The sequence below is a fragment of the Pteropus vampyrus genome, unplaced genomic scaffold (genome assembly GCF_000151845.1).
Source record: "Pteropus vampyrus isolate Shadow unplaced genomic scaffold, Pvam_2.0 Scaffold29, whole genome shotgun sequence".
Classification (NCBI taxonomy): domain Eukaryota; kingdom Metazoa; phylum Chordata; class Mammalia; order Chiroptera; family Pteropodidae; genus Pteropus; species Pteropus vampyrus.
Window position 1 is genome coordinate 4,183,233 of NW_011888810.1, and position 16,900 is coordinate 4,200,132.

Sequence of the window (16,900 nt, forward strand, 5' to 3'; positions counted from 1 at the left end):
TAAAAAGAATCATATATGTGCTGAGAAAAATCAAGATGGGAATATAGCAAAGTGATAATAGTGACTATCTTTAGGTGGTGGTATAACAGACAATTTTATTTTTCATTTCCTCTATTTATTTTTAAATCTAATAGTCTGGAAATTCCTTCAGAAATAAAAAGGCATATGTTTGCATCCATAATATCGAAAGCATTTTAAATTGCATCAGTGTCTGAATCTTTATATGATAAAGACAGTCCATTTTACCTGGAGACTTATTGCTGAGGGGTTTGCTGCTGAATTATTACACCAAGGACTGCTCATGGCATCTCTCAGATCAGTGAAAATCTCCCTGAGATTTGCATATATGCTTCCAAGCTGGGCTTCAGAACGGGAAGCCAGCTACATCCCCACCACACTGTCAGACTGCATGCTAAATTACTTTAGAAGTATTTTTCCTCCCCTCCTATCTAGCCCGGGAAGGGTGAAGTACTGCAAGTTTTTAGATAAAACCTTGATGAGAACGTGCAAAGATTTTACCTCACAGTGGAAAGCATTCATAAAGAATGGAGACCAGGAAGGGGGTTTCAGCAAAATGGGTTATGGAAGGTTTACTGAAACTAAATTTCTGGATTTTGCTTGTGATTAACTAAATAGATCATGATAATTAGAACAATGAAAATAACAATGAAAAGAGCACCTAATATTTACTCTGTGTTCGCCATGGCTCTGTGTAGCACCAAACCAAACATCTTACGAACCCCAAATCCCCGCACTAACTGTATGAATTAGTCTCATTTTATGGATGAGGAAACTGAGATAGAAATCACTAATTACCTAGGTGTGACCTTAGAAAAGTCAATACTTGGTAGAGATGAGATATATATTTCACTATCTGACTCATCTCCATATGTCTTTTAATCATGAGGAAAAAGAAGCCTGCCACCAACTTTTTGAGAAAGTGATAAATGCAAGGGGAAAAACAAATTTATTAACTCTTAAAAGTTTCTATCTACAAATGTGTCGTTTTTAAACTCATGAAACAGGTAAAAATGTTTCGGGACTCCTAATAGTTAATAAGCTCTTGAATTATTTTTCACGGAGGCAGTGCAAATAGTTTCTATATTAATATTGGTGAGTAAAGAATTATCCCCAAATTTAGCAACTTCAAGCAACAATAAGTATTTACTATCTTACACAATTTTCGTGGGTCAGTAAGTAAGGGGCAGTTTAGCTGGATGGTTTGGCTTGGGTTTAATTTTGGCTGTGGTTATCAGAAGGCTTAATTGGGACTGGAGGATCTGCTTCCAAAATGGTATCCTCCCATGACTGGCAAGCTGATTTTGGCTGTTGGCTAGAGGCTTGAGTTCCTCTCCACATGGGCCTCTCCATACAGCTGCTTGAGCATCCTTATAACATGGCATCCAATTTCTCCCAGAGTGAGTAATTCCTGAGAGAAGAAGGCAGAAGTGCCAATGTCTTATGTCACCTCACTTCAAGATTCATACTATATTACTTCCCACTGTCAGGCCCATACAGAATAGAAAGGGATTATACAAGTGCATGACATCTAGGAGGCCAGGGTCACTGGAGGCCATCTTGGAGGCTGGCAACCACAGGATCTCCTCCCCGTTTGTCTAGACAGCTCTAGGGCTGGGAAGTACACAAGGTTACACTTTGACACCATAGCAGTGAAATGAATTCAAAGTGGGTCAGATGGGAAAATGAAAAATCACCTTGAATAAACAAAAGAGCACCAAGGCTCCTTGATTATAGGACCAGCATCATACAGGATTCAAAAAGTGTTTCAAACAATTGGGAGGGTGGGGGAATGAAGCTTCTAGGCTTGGGAAACTCCACAGGATGACTCCAAAAGTGGTTTTAGTGAAAATGTTGAAGACCAATATGAAGATTTTCAGTACAATTATTTCATAAATTTGGGGATGGAAAAAAGCCCTAAAATATTTAAAATTAATACATTATTTGTGAAAATACGTTAATAAATTTTACATGAACACTTGTAAAATTTGAACACTTTGAACACTTTATCTACTTCCCCTGGGATTTATTGATTGGACAAAAATTGGGTGGGCAGCTCATTGGGAACATGAAAAATCACTATTTATTTGGGGTCAACTGGTATATTGAGATTCACTGCTTTAACAAATAGGTATTGAGAACCTCTATGTGCCTGGCATTTCCAAGGTCAGTGGACAAAGTAATGAACAAGACAGATAAGGTCCTCCAAATCCTAGTAGGGCAGATGGGCAATAAACAAATACAAATGTGCAATATATCATTATTGTGAAAGTTTCAGGCTTGTTATCTTCTGAGGCAACCAAGCATTTGGGTCATTTGGCCAACTGACCTTTGTTTCAATTACTTGCTCATCACGTAACTTATAATTTTATTTGGTTCAGTCCCTGTAATTTTGCCTATAAGGAAACATGGTTCTATCTAGTCAAATTAATAAGAACATTTCAAACTATGTATAATTATAGTCCTCTTTGAAAATTATTGTTTTGGCACTTGGTTTATATATCAGTCTCTGTGAGTTTGAGTATTGTGAGTCTGTACCTGTGAGAAAAATCTGCTCTTCATGGGCTGACAAAATCTAATTTATGAATTAGTAAATTTGAGGGAGAGATTCATTTTATTAAATTAACTCACCAAAGTAAATACTACCTGGCAAGCTTCTGGAAAGTTAGCCACTTGGCTCTCACTCTCTACACCTGTTCTCTTCTTTCGGAAGATAACTGAGATTTTATATATTAAAAAAATTTATACATTAAAAAAATGGGAACTATAAAGAAAACATTACACACAGCAAAAACCAGGATGCTAAGAGAGGTGTGGCATGTATGTGACTGATCTCTGATTCCTCATTCACGACTAATAGTAATATGATCACAGAAATCTGTGTTGAGCCAATATGGCTTCAGAGACCTACTGAACACTGTACCACAAATAAACACTAACAATTGATCAGCATTTTGAAGATGGCCTAGGCTCAAGGACCTGGGATACCGATATCTGTTTGTTCCAATAAGATTGGATTCTTTTTCAAATTGAGCCCTAAGTCCATACTCTTCAGGTTCATAGGCACTGACTAATACAAGAGGCACAGATAGATCCTGGGTGAGGCTTATCATTATCTAAGGCTTCAATAATAGTGAATGTAGACAGCCATGGCATCTGGTTAACATGAGGTAAGGGTGGAACTCTAAGGAATCCTAAGTAATGAGGGGGAGAGAAATAAACAGTTTTATATTCCAGAGATTCATTACAGCGTTGTTTTTAATAGTAAAGAAACAATGTACATTCCCAATAATTGAAGAGTGGATGACTGCAAGAACTATCACTTGGTCGTTTTTTATTTAGTTGATGTTTGACATTAATTGACTATGTTATAATAGGGGAAAATGCTTATGCTATAAGGTTAAGTGAAAAACTCAGGAGATAGCATCAAGTATAATGTCTTATAAATAGTAGTATGGGAGAAAAAATAAACCCATAATGGGGGAGGCAATTTGAATGGGACTAACACAAATTTGACCGTGATTGTTGTCTAAATGATGATACGTTGGCTACGTATTGTTTTCTCTCCTTCTCCTTCATATATATATATGGTAACTTCCTGTCTGGTATTACGCACACACAGACATGCGCGCGCGCGCGCACACACACACACACACACACACACACACACACATGGAAACTGGTAATGAAAACTGCTGCAGAATAAAAGCCAACATTGCCCTCTATTTCCTAGAGTGTCTTGCATTTGGTAGGAAAAAAATGCAAACTTCCTCCTTTGCTCACTGCTTCAAGATTAGAAATCTAGTCTGGGGAAAAAAAAACATACTTTTTGGGTTTTGTCATAAAGTTTGCTAAGAAAGACCTTAATCAATATTTGGCTGTAGTTTTTGAAAGCTTCATGTGATTTCACAGTTCCTAAGAATATGCGACTCAGTGGCAGTCTGGTGATGGACAATTGCTCTTAATGGTAACAGAGGTCTGCATTGACCCATGAATGAGTGAGCAGAAGGGTAACTGAGCTGGGAGAGCTCTTACTTAATGATGAGTTACTATACAGATTTTGTCCTCGGTGGGATGCTAAATGGACACCGAACAGCTGTGCCAAGAGTGCTGACCTTCCTCTATGACCAAGCCCATTTCAATGTGGTCGTCCTACTGCTTCTCAAGGCACCTGTGTCTTGTGAGTTATTTTAGCAAGTGGTCTCAGCCCCTTCACCACTAATGGAAATATAATCACAACTAGTAGAAATAGAAGTGCACTAACTTTGTTTGCAGGTATTAAAAAACTGTGCTAAACAGATGCAGCAGGTCATTAAGGAAACATTGAATCTCGGAGGAGAAAAGAAATGTACAGGTCTCTTTGTCTAACTCCTGTCTATTTTGGGAGTCTCTTCTTTGAGACTGAGAACTGGTAGTTCAACCTCATCATTACCTTACTGGTCGGAGGAAAGCAGACTGATCTAGGCTTCACTTTCTGCTTCGGGTGAGCCCTGGGCAAATTTGTTAATTAGGCTAAATTTGGCTTGCTTAAATACTCTTCTGCTTTCCTCCTCTGTACCCTCTCCCCTCTCTTCACCAGGTCAGGCTTCCTGTACCCTTAGGCACCAGATAAAGGACTTTCCATTCCTCAGGGCTCTCAGTGCTCCCTCTACCTAATGTCCCCTATCGACTGAGCTCTGTCTCTGTCTCGGCGTGAGCTAAGTACACAGAGCCGTATACCTTAACAGTGGTTCTTTCTGAAGGCACTGATCTAGTCCAAAGGACTGGTTCCAACAGTTAGCAAAGAGTTCATTTACTTAGATTTGTTGAAGTATTGGGGGGCAAACGGAACTTGAAGTTTTTCTCAAAAATAACAACATCAACAACTAAAAACAGCACTGATTGAAAGCCCACTTTGTAAAAGAGATACTATGCTACAGACGCTAAGCCTTCTGTATTTGTTAGGATTTGCTGCCTAACAAAACCACCACAGAACTCAGCAGATAAAAACAATAGCCACTTGTTATAAAAAGTTCATAAGTCTGTGAATGGGCTGGGCTCTTTTTTATTTTATTTTTTTAACAAAATTCATTTAATTAGGTTGAAATAAATGATACAAAATTGATTTTCTTCACTAAAAGTAACAGCAACATTTTCTGTATTATTCTTAGATAAACTACAAAACACATGTTTTCCAGGTTTTGCTTATAAGTCAAGATGAGGCAGTAGATATAGTCATGGAAAAAAACAGAATAAAACAGACAAATCAGTTGTCAGTATCCATGGCCTCTGATCCAGTCTTGACCATGAAACAGAAGTGTTCAACTTTTGAACACTTCTATGCTAAAAAAAAAAAAACTTATGTAGATATAGGCTCAATAAAGGAATGTAAATAGCAATCACCAGATGTGGGATGATGGCAGGCTCTTCCATGTAAACTTTAACTGTAACTTGTTCCTTTAAGATCCCTGAATAAAGACAAAATCTACACTGAAATCCTTGTTTACAAACTCACGTGTTTCTTTCACTGTCTGGTAATTCCCTTAACTGTCCATTACAGATTTTTAACAGCGTACTTATGGGCTGGGCCCCTTCTCTGGTGTGTACTGTTTTGACTGATCTCTGCTGGGATCACTAATGTGTCTGAGGTCACCTGTTGGCTTGGCTGGTAACTGGATGACTCTAGAATAGCCTCACTCATGTGCCTGGAAGTTGGCAGGCTATCCACCAGGACAACAAGGGTACCTTCATGTGGCCTCTCATCCTCCAGCAGGCTACATCAGGCTTCTTTACGTGGTAGTCTCAGGGTTATAAGCAGCAAGAAGGCAAGCCTTAATATCCAAATGCTTGTCATGCCTATGCTTGTATCTTTGCTAAGGTCTCAATGGCCAAGGCAAGTCACTTAGTCAACCCTATTTAAGTGGTGGGAAAATAGACTCCACCTCTTAATTGGAGGATAAACAATGCCATATAGGATGGGTGTGCATTCAGTGAAGGAAAGAACTGTTTTTCTTTTTCTTTTTTCATAATATACTATTTTTACAATCTACCATATCTTCCCCAACCCTAAACTGTGGTTGTTATTATTTCCTTCTTGTAGAAGAAAGTGAGAGTTAGAATAGTTAAATAACATTTCCCAAGAAATGAGAGACTAAAATCAGTTGCGTTGGATTGGAATCAAGTACAAATTCATATTTCAAATATATGTATATTTATATTTATAACACATACTTTATATTATAAGTGTGTATTTATATTATATACTTTATTATAATGTAAATATATCAAAATACAAAATAATAAAATTGGTTTAAATATAAGTGAATACAAAAGTAAATATAAATACATTAAAATATGTAATATACACATACAAATACAAATATATGTGTATGCATGAGTTAAAATATATACACATATTTCCAAACTGTCCATTAAGAGGTCCTAGAAGCAATGACATTCCTGTAGCAATGAGCACACCTAGAACACAAATCTTGATTTCTAAACACTGTTTTTCAATTAAAGGAACCAAGGTTCCTTGGAAAGTAGTTAAGTCCAAGATAAGGACAGGGAAATACAAGATGATCCTGTAGCGTCTTTCAGTGCCAAAATGTAAGAAAAGGATGGGGCACGTTGAAAAAGTATAGGAGCCAATATGAAAGAGCCCCCAGTGGCCAAAGCTGGAACGGTTTGAGCAATAAAATATATATCAGTGTTATCGTATTATGACCTATAGAATAAAATAAATATCCATGTGTCCATACTGATATAAATGAATAAGTAATTAAAAATAAATGGAGAAGAGAAGATAGCTTTCTACAAAGAAGAATTCTGATTAATAAATGTAGAAGTCATGAGAGAAATGGAAAATCACCTTTAGGACACCATAGCATTAATTGTTACAGGCAAGATGGTAATTGTTGCAGATGGATGGTAAAACTAGTGGATGACAATTTGAGGAGAAACAGTCTCAAAGTACCTCCCCCAAGATATGTATTTATTGCAAAGGGGAAAATAGAAATTTTCAGTGGCTGTATCTGGCAGACAACACTTTAGCTAAGAGATCAAGGTTAATATTACCAATAATTAGACGTTTTGACGCTACATGCCCTCTGATATGATGAACTGAGAAGGGCACAGACTTGTGTGTATTCTTGCCCAAAATGTATAACCTCAATCTAATTAGGAGAAAACATCAGACACACCCAAACTGATGTTCTACAAAATAGCTGACCAGACTCTTTTAAAAGTATCAAGGTCATTAAAAAAACAATAAAATAATGAAACCCATACTGTCACAGATCAAAGGAGACTGAGGACACCCGTCAGTAAATGCAGCGAGGTACCCTGGATTACATCCTGGAACGGTAAATAAACATTAGTAGAAACACCCGTGAAATGCAAATAAAGCATTGGTTAGTTGAATTGAGTTAATAGCATTGTACCAATGCTAATTCTTGGTGTGGAAAAGTATATCATGTTAATTAATATTAGGGGGTGCTGTATGAGGGTATACAGGAACTCTCTGTGCTATTTTATAACTTTTCTGTAAGTTGAAATTTATTTCAAAACGAAAAATTTAAGAAAATGAAGAAAACACTTTCCCAAGGTCACAGCTCCTGATGCCTGTTAGAATTCAAACTCCATTTTGCCCGATTCCAAAACCTATGCTTTTCCACCCTGCCATGCTTCTCCCATCCACACTGCACAGACTGCCCTCTCAGAATTGGTTAAGACTGGACTAGAGCACTCCTTACAAAAGAATTATTTTATGGGGGAAAAAAAAAAAAAAACACACCTGGTAGTACAATTAGGCATAAACCCATTTACTTTAAATGGGGAAAATGAGGCACAGGCTCATTAAAATGTACACAGAGAATATCCACTCTCAGCTCCGTGTCCTAACTGCCCAGATATGCCAGTTTATAATGTCTTTTCTTGATTCTCCAGAACTCAGGTAAATTAGTACAGGATTACACATTTCAACCTTCAAGCATTGTGTCACTTAAAATAAGTGTCTGGAAGGCTATCTTTCAGGGGATATTAGTTACCTTGTCCATTACCTACTTAATCATAGCTTGGAGTTATTTTTTGCCTTGTGGAAGCTGATTTTAAATTATGGGCTACAACACAGCAAAGCCACACTTAGCAAATTATATGGCATGGGAAAACCCTTGCTTTGGGGAAAAATTTATACATTTCTTTAAAAATATGTTTTATAATATATTATATTAAGCCTATAAAACAAAATCCATGAGCACATTTTGTGGCCTTTAGGACATATTTGACAATTGACTCAAATCTCCGGCCCACTCCTAAATAAGGGGTGGAATGGAGAGATTCTACTTGATTCGTGTCAGAAGGGGCCGTGGCCTGACCAGTAGGAGGAAAGACTAGAAATCTTGTTGGTTCCTGTGCACGATGCAGTAAATAAATTAGCTGAACACTCTTAAATTTCATTTCGAGCAGCAATAGCAGACTCATAGGCAGTGTTTTCTCACTGTTAGGAATGAATTTCTTACTTTTTTTTTTTTTTTAAGGAAGTCCATTGAGGTACCTTGGGACTTGGTGAAAATGACAGCAAGATAAGAAAGTGGATGAATGCAGGGCTATTAAGAAGCAGGAGACGATGGCCCTTTGGAATGAAAGTTTGCCGTTTGTCTGCAACTTTGCCAAGTGCTTCACTGGGCTGTGTCCACACGGCTGGGAACAGTCTTTTAGGCTGGTAAAAGGAAGTTAGACTTCTTGCCTCAATAAGCCAGGCTTCGTTGTGCTTTTAAGGCCTAGAATTCTAAGGGTCAGCCACCACTAGCTCTGACCTCTTGGTGAACAGTCCCTGGTGAGCTGGAGTGAGGTCATCGGGCCAGCTCACACCATGACACTGTCAGCCTGTGCTCTAGCCAACTCCGGCCAGAGATACACAAGACTCGGGAAAGAGGGCGGTACCAGGTCCCAGATAAATCTTGTATGGCGGCCAGTTGCCCAGCTGAAAAGTCTGCAAAATCTTTCTTTAAAAACCAATGTTTTAATTCGAGGATATTAATTGCATGGAAATGATTTGACTCTATGATTTATAACCTCACCAGAATTTTGCAGTCTTTCCCTCCATATGTGCGGCTGCCATTTTCCCTTTTGTATACCTATCATTTCCCATTGTTTATCTTCCCTGATTGATGTTCGGGCTCGGGATGTTTTCTATTATGAGATTCATAATTATCACTGGTAATAGAGAAGGTTTCCCTATTATCTTCAGAGAGACAGCCCAAATTATTCATCGTAGCCTACTGGTACCACACCACAGGAAAATAAGAATTTATTTCCCATCCCGGGCATATGCTAGATAAGAGGATGTATTTATTTCTCCATGTTTCAAAAGGATTAAGCTTTGAAAAAATAAATAGGCTGTCACTAAGTAGAACTTTATGGTTTTGAGTTTAGAGGGCCTCTTTGGGGCTAAAAATAGAGAATCTAAACCCTGGTTTTAAAAAGGGGGGTAGGGTATGAGGGTGGGGAATCAGTGATAGCTCTACTTGGCAAAATAAATGAATGCTATATATTTCAATCATTGCATTGGTCTGTAAGGCACCCAGCACCACCTTGGACCCCAACATTAAATAACGCACCAGCTTATTTATAAAAATGTTACTGAATTCCAACAGTCCTTGACCCCTGGCTATTCTGAGAGCACGTTGAATACATCATCTGGGTTTTGCCTAATTACACATAATTAGGAAATGTAATTATGCTTTTCAGTGTTGCTCTACCATTAGGAACCGAGTGGACAGCTGAAACACTAGTAAGGATTCAGTGCTTCAGAGACAACAAATTAGAAATATGAGCCAACTTCTAAAAATAGGGACTGCACTGAAGGTTAGTAAATCAAACTTATAAAAAAAAACATAATAAAAAATTGCTCTTGGCTCTGGGTAAATATTTGATGCAACAGTTATGCTGGATGCCTTTGTATTGGGGACTTACTTAATGATATATCATTTGCATCTATGCTGAGCCAGGGAGAGGAAATGAATTATTTTGCTCCTCAATTACTCTGATTTGCTAACTTTCCCACATATTTATGACTTTTTAGTTTTACTTCCTCCTTTTTGCTGGATTCCCCGCTCTAGCTGAGCAAGTGGCTTCCAATTATTCCACGGCAAAGAATCACAACATTTTGTTCGTGGATTTGCTGCATGTGAAGGCTGCTAACACCCAAAGCTTAGTCTGGTCTCGGCCCCTGAACTAAGCATTCACATCTTAGCAATGTAGGAAGGAGTGTTTGGCTTTGCAAGTCTACAGCAAAGCCACCATAATAATAAACATGTCCTAAATTTGGTTGGGCATCTACTATCAATCAGGCACTGAACTGAATGCTGTCACCATCTGAAAAGCTAAGAATTTCACAGATGAGAAAACAGAAAGGTTACAAGGCTTAAAAGTACAAGTTCATTGAGGATGGAGAATTGGGAGCTTTCTATGTTCTGATCTTAGCTTTTGTGTTTATTGAATTTTCCTCTACTGTTATGGTAGCTGACAGTAATAAAGTAACACACTCCATTAAATGCACTATTTACGGAAACATTTCTACGGTGCCAAAAAAAAAAAAAAGAAAGAAAAAAACTAAAAAGAGGAATGATTGCCAAAAGCAAAGCAAAGGCCCAAACATTAGTGCAATGTTTGTAGCGCTTTTGCCACTAACAGAAGGCTATGATAAAATAGCCTGTTAAAAACTGCCTCTCCACCTGCCAATCCCATGAGAGGGTGTGTGTGTGGGGTATGTGTGTGTGTGTGTGCGCATTTTTAAAAGCTAGGCTTTTATTCCATGTTCCTTTTTTTTCTTTCTTGTAGAGTAGAAACTTTCTTTTAAACCCGTATTCATCCCTCCTTGGATTTTATGTACACTTTTTCCAAAAATTTTTAATCCTGTTCCACCCATTTCCAGCTTTGGCTTCTTCCTCCTCGCTGCCCTCCTCCTCCCCCTCAACTCCTGCATTGCTGAATCTGTGTAGAATTAACTCCTATTGGATTATCTTATAAGGCACAATGCGGCTCACTCCAATATAAGATTAAAACGCACTTCTCCTAGACATCTTGAAGGGAAGATGTTGATTATGACTTGACTTTATAATGTGGCTCTTGCATCCCTTCTCCCCAAGAGAAGAATTGGGTCTCCCACATGTCTACAGGCCCTGCCTGACAGTTAATTAGATCAGTGATGCTCAAGCTCAGCAACCAAAGACCCTCATTTTAAAAGAAATATTTTATAACTTCTTATTAAGGTCCTGAATTGAAATTCATGAATAGCATAACCTAACCACACACATAATGAACAAAAAATTAATATATTGGCCTAACTATAAAATAAAGAAGAGAAAAAAATAATCGACAAAATAATATGCATTTTCAAAGGCAATTGCTTGGACAAGATTATATCGGAAGCCCATAATGAAACAGTCGAATATTTGCACCTATTTATAGGTTTGGATTTGAGAAACATAAATCAAAGTTCTCCAGAATTTTGTTGATGAGTTCTCTTTATATTTGGCATTTTGAAATAAGAGCTAAATGTATTTTTATACAGACATAGTATTGTATTGGTAAACCAGCTCTCTGGAAAGAAACACATACATGCATAAACATACACACACCCTGATTGGTAGCATTTGCCAATTTCCATGGTGTAAATACTCTCCATGGTCAATCTCAAGCTACCAGAATGACATCATGGAATGCACATTTGGGAAGAAATGGGCAAAATCTGCTCCCATGGGCTGGTAGGAGGCAGCTCCAGTGTATCCCTGTTAAATCACCATGAGACAAATGCAGACAAATCACAGGTTATGGTGACTCAAATACTATAAGGGGCACTGCCTGATTTTTCAAGATGGCAACCAAATCTTGCTGAAGTTTTGAACAAAATACAGTACAATCTTCCCTTGATTTAGAAGGTCCTTGCATTTCTAGGAGATTCAGTACACACTATATTTCCGTGCAGAGTGAAATCTGGGCTCAGATCATTGCAAACAGGATATGACTGATATGAATGTCTAATGGCACATGTGCCAGTTACCAGGATGCAATGGACTGTCTACAGCATCACAGGATGGATTTATGGGCACCAACCACTAAATGCCAGAGACCGCCAAAAATGCCTCCACAAATCTCCCAAAGGTTTCCTAGCAAACAGTACCACTTCTGTCGAGAACTACATCTAGACCTTTGCTACTCAAAGTGTGGTCCTTGGACCATCAACACTGGCATCACCTGGGAGCTCATTAGTTTGTAAGAGACATAGGATCTCAGGGCTCACCCAGGCCTACTAAACCAGCATCTGCATTTAACAAGACCCCAGGGGCCTGGGTAATTCCTAAGCACATTACATGGGGAAGCGCTCAGTTAGATAGTGAGCTTCAAGACTGACCAACTGTGTAGGAATCCTGTTTAATGCAGATATGCACAATGCAAAATAAACCAGTGGCTCATAGAAAAACTAAGCAATAAGCCTTACGTGGTGGTGGTACTGTGCCATGTCATCATCACTCTTCGTTATAACCATACTGCAAAGCCATGAGCTCTTCTGCATTGAATGTCTGGAGGACCAAAGATGCATTGAGTCCTTAGGATGTATTATGCTTTATGCCTTCTCTCACCTAATTCGCAAAACGATTTCTCTTTAAAAGAAGAACAAGAAATGAGAAAAGCAAGGCACAGAATGGTCCAAGACTTCATTCAGTGTCATGGAGTTAGGAATGTGTACAGTCAGTATTAGTGATAGTAATTATTTTATACTAAAATTATTCTATGAGTACACGATGAGGGCCAGCTGGAACACACTGTAGACAATAGGTTCCTTGCGTTCCATAATGATGAAAACTAACTCATGCACATAGACCGCGTACTGGCAAAGCATGTTCACGTGTGTTAACTCGTTTGAATTTCCAAGCACCCAGTAACTTATTTACTGAAAGATGACAAAACTGAGGCTCAGAAAGGTGAGGGGATGAGGGATCAGAAAAATGAAGAAACTTGCCCAAGTCACTCAGCTAATAACTGGTAATAATACAAAGACAATTTAGGTTTTCCGCTCTTCCTTGACCTGAGGCTTAGCTGGTGCCTGGGGTTAGGAGGTCACTCCTAGCAGCCTAGAACAAAGGCACCTGGAGAAATAATCTCAGGTGCACCATAGAGGGTGTGGGACTGGTAATGGGATCTGGCCCCCCCCACCTCTTCCTCAGCCCCATTTTTGTCCCCAACCATGCATGTCATTTGGAAGGAATATCAGCCAGGGAGGGATGCAGATTACATATCAAATAAGCTTCCCCCGCAACCAACCTAACTTTATTCTCTCCCTCCTCTCCCCTAAACTGTGAGAACTCAGAGAAATTAAAGAGAAAAAATAAACACATACTGACAGTCTGGGCTGCAGTTCAATTAACAGCCATAGGTAATATTTATTGCAAAATCTTAACACCTATTAGCAGGGTTGGAAGTGGGTTGCACAGCCCTACACATAAAATGCATCCATTCCTTATGCACAGCTCCTCGGAGGGGGGTCTCGGGGCTGTCTTTTCATCAAAATCAATGCCAAACCAGAGGGTTTAAACAGAGCTTTCAAGCCTCTCTGAGAAGACGCGAAGGTTAGATGTTAGGAGATGGACAAGGTGTAACTACATTTTAAAACCTCTCCATTTGATATGTATGAAGGAGGAATGGAAGCAGGAAGGGAGGGAGAGACCAAAATAGAAATGGTGACTCTTGAGTGGAGGACCTATGGGTGATTTAAATTTTCTTCTTGAATTTTTTTTTCCTCAAATGTTCTGTAATTTTTAATTAAATTTAATTTTGAGATAATTGTAGATCCACATGCAGTTGTGAAAAATAATAAGAGTTCCCAGATATTCTTTACTCAAGTTTCCCCCAACGGTAATGTCTCACAAAACTATAGTACGATATTATAACCGGGAAATTGGCATGGCTACAGTCAAGATTCGGACCGTTTCTATGCCACCAGGCTCTCTCAGGTGTCCCTTTTATAGCCACCCCCACCTTCTGCACAGCTGATAATCACTAACCTGTTCTCCATTTCTATAACTTAGTCCCTTTAAGAATGTTATGTAAATAAAATCATACAGTATGTAGCCTTTTGGGAATGACATTTTTTTCACTGTTCTGTAGTTCTTTTGTAGTCAAAGAAAATAACTTTGTGTGTGTGTGTGTGTGTGTGTGTGTGTGTGTGTGTGTGTGTATGTAAAGGCTTCACCATTTTAAGATTCACTTGTGTCTTGAGTGGTCTACACCATTCAATCTCTAAGAAGTGCTAAAGTCTACTCTTCTCCTGAGAAGGTCTTCTTCACCCTCTGGGGTGTGAGGAGTGTTTCTGTTCTCTCTTTACTGGGTTTTCTGTCACTGTGTAATGCAATGAACTGGCCTACCTTTCTAATTATACTTGGCCTTGCTTCCTGGGAATGACCACAGCATATTCTCAGCTCCCTGAGTTGCTTCTCCATCATCCATGGAACGTGAAGAACTATCTTCCAAAGCACAGGCTGATGGAGCTGGACAAGGAGGCTCCCAAGCCGCTGGCCTTTCCCACAACCCCAGACACAGAGAGGAAGGCACGTGGTCAAAACAGAGCTTCTGGCTTCTAATTTTGCCAGTTGTTCTCAAAACCAGAGAATGGTATAATTAAAATACCATTAGAGTTACACAAAGTGAATTTTCAAACTCAAGATTTTTTTGCCATCGTGGGTCACTGAGACTCAGTATTCTCATCTGTAAAATGGAAACAATAACACTTGCCTTTATATTTACGGCTCTATCTATGCAGAATGATTATGAAAATTAATCACAATAACTGTAACACTCATAACACCATGCCGACATATGTGATCTGCCCAAATATCATATGTGGCCATTATTACAAATGAATGAAGATAATAAACATAAATCCACCTTGGGAGTTCACTTTGGTTTGTAATCACTCAATCTTTTTATCTCCCTCTTTCTTGGTATATAATACAAAATACTCACTTCCCCAAGACATGGTTTCTGGCCAAGAAGCAGGGAGACGCCTCACTAAGCGGTCTGTATTAAATCTCGTTGTTAGGGGAAAAAAAAGCGTCTCACTCCTGAGAAGTGTTCAGGCTTTGAGTGATGTCAAAGGGCTTTGAAAAAGCCTTATAAATGACATCCATATTTGTCCATTTTTTACTTAAATTGCTTTTGGTTCAACCACTGCCGTGAATTGCCTTGATGCAATATCATACAGAATGACACAAAACACAGAAGAAGAAGCAAGTTGCTGGCGAGGATTAGGAAATAAAGGAGTCACTGCTTCGTTCGCTTCTCCAAGTGTTGGAAGAAATGAAAATGAAACTCGTGTTGAAAGGTAATCTCCACGAACCGTGATAAGAGCAAGTGACATTTTGCACAGCTCAAGTCTTCCGGTTCAGCCTAGCAGTTATATTAAAAGCCATTTACATACAGCTAACCCTTTTTTAAGTTTCCATGTGCTGGTTTTCTTCTTCTTCTTCTTCTTCTTTTTCTTCTTCCCCCCACCTCCTTAAGTAGCAAAGAACAATATGCAATTCTGGAACTTCTCATTAATATAATCTGGGCTCTGGTTTCTATTGTGTGGGATGAAGAAGCAGCTTCTATGTTCTGGAGAACAACCTCCACTCTCCCCTTTCTCTCTTATACTGCACTTGACCTTCCATCTTCTGTCTCTCTGCTAAACCATGAATCTGGGGCTTAAAAAAAAGAAAATGTTCTTGGCAAAAGCCCATCTGCTGCCTGGCTCCATAAGCTGAGAAATTCTATTTCATCTCAGTTCTGTGATAAGAAATCCAAGCCACAGGAGCTTCGGATATATAGAATAATTACATAGACCTGAATTTAGATCAGAACTCTTGGGTTCCAGCCTCATCTCTGCCACTTACTAACTCCCTGTACCCCTGGATCTCACATTCTATTCCTGGCAAATGGTCTAATGCCACCCTCCTCAAGGGCTGTTTCGAGGACTAAACAAGGCACTGCATTTGTAAGGCCCTAGCGCAGTGCAGGGGCTCAGGAACCCTCGTTTCCCTTCTCTCCCACCCAGAAGCATGGCTTGTTGATCACGGCGGGGAGCAGAGGTGTCTGAAAGTACCAAAGCAGGATCCCTTCTTACCAGAGTAGTGGATGCTGCCGTTCAGATGGGTCCATGGTGGTGTGCTTTTGTGTGTAAGGGAAAAAAAGAGAATTCGGCCCTGTGACAGCCATTGTCCAAATCGCCAAGAGGTCTCTCTACCTCTGGCCAGAGCCATTGGCTTTTGCAAAGGAAACAAATTATTTCAGCCCCTGCATGCACCCCCTGTCAGGTGTCCTTGCATAGGCCACACCTGCACAACCTTCTAAGAAGCCTTCCTTGGATGTCCTTAGTCTGTGCAAAGGGAGATTCAACCTAGGTGTGAAATAAATACGGGTTACCCAGTCTTGTTCTCAGATCCTTACAAAGAGGGAGCCAGGCAGTATAGATCTCTTCATTTTCATGTGTGCATACAAGGTCACTTTCTCAGCAAATCAATAGAACAATCTGAATACACAATTTTCATGTCACTGTATTTTGGAGTTGAAATACATTGAAGGGAACAAGAATAACAAGGCTTGGAGGAAGTCGTAGCTTAGGCAGTAACATAATTCTGTTTTCTCGCCGTTTGTCTCAAATATATCTGAGGATATAACTGAGATCTCTGACTCTATGAAAAGTCAGAAAAAAAACCTAAATATATTGAAGTATCTAAGATTTGAATTTTGCCTCTTTTCTTATTAAATGATGTCCAAGAGATTTTTTTCTAATTGTCTCCTGGCAATATTGTGGCAACATATATTTCTTTCCACTTTAGTTTCTCGCTTTAGCCCAGTTTGCCAA

The 16,900-nt window shown here is 39.1% G+C and overlaps 1 protein-coding gene across 2 annotated transcripts in view; it reads right to left on the reverse strand.

Moving 5' to 3' along the window:
- Positions 1 to 16,900, reverse strand: part of WWOX (WW domain containing oxidoreductase) — a 791,253-nt gene that overhangs the window by 157,504 nt on the left and 616,849 nt on the right. The gene's annotated exons all lie outside the window — the stretch shown is intronic.